Below are 378 nucleotides of genomic sequence, written 5' to 3'. Positions count from 1 at the left end.
CAGACAACAAATCAAAGGCCATACTACCCCGCTTCAGCTGTGAACTCCACATCGGACCACCGAGAGCAGACAGCTGGACCTCGCCCGGCACCATCATCCCAGGCGATCCCAGAACACATGAGAAGGATCCAACACAGGGAGCGCTACCGATCGGAACCAGACGCCAACTGGTAACATCACTGCCATTTAACTTTGTTGACAAGCGTTTTTATCGTATTCCCACAGGAAAGTATGGACCGCATGATGGCCCATGGGACATTCTTATCCTAAGCGATACCATCCATGGTCCAGAACAACTCTTTGTATTACCCGAGATACAAACAGTGCACCCTGGGCAAGAGATTTTTGTCCAGCTTTGCTGCACGGACACACCTTTCT

This window comes from Corvus brachyrhynchos, unplaced genomic scaffold (genome assembly GCF_000691975.1).
Source record: "Corvus brachyrhynchos isolate BGI_N302 unplaced genomic scaffold, ASM69197v1 scaffold186, whole genome shotgun sequence".
Taxonomy (NCBI): Eukaryota; Metazoa; Chordata; class Aves; order Passeriformes; family Corvidae; genus Corvus; species Corvus brachyrhynchos.
The sequence above is the reverse complement of the archived record's forward strand: the minus strand, read 5'-3'. Positions refer to the sequence as shown.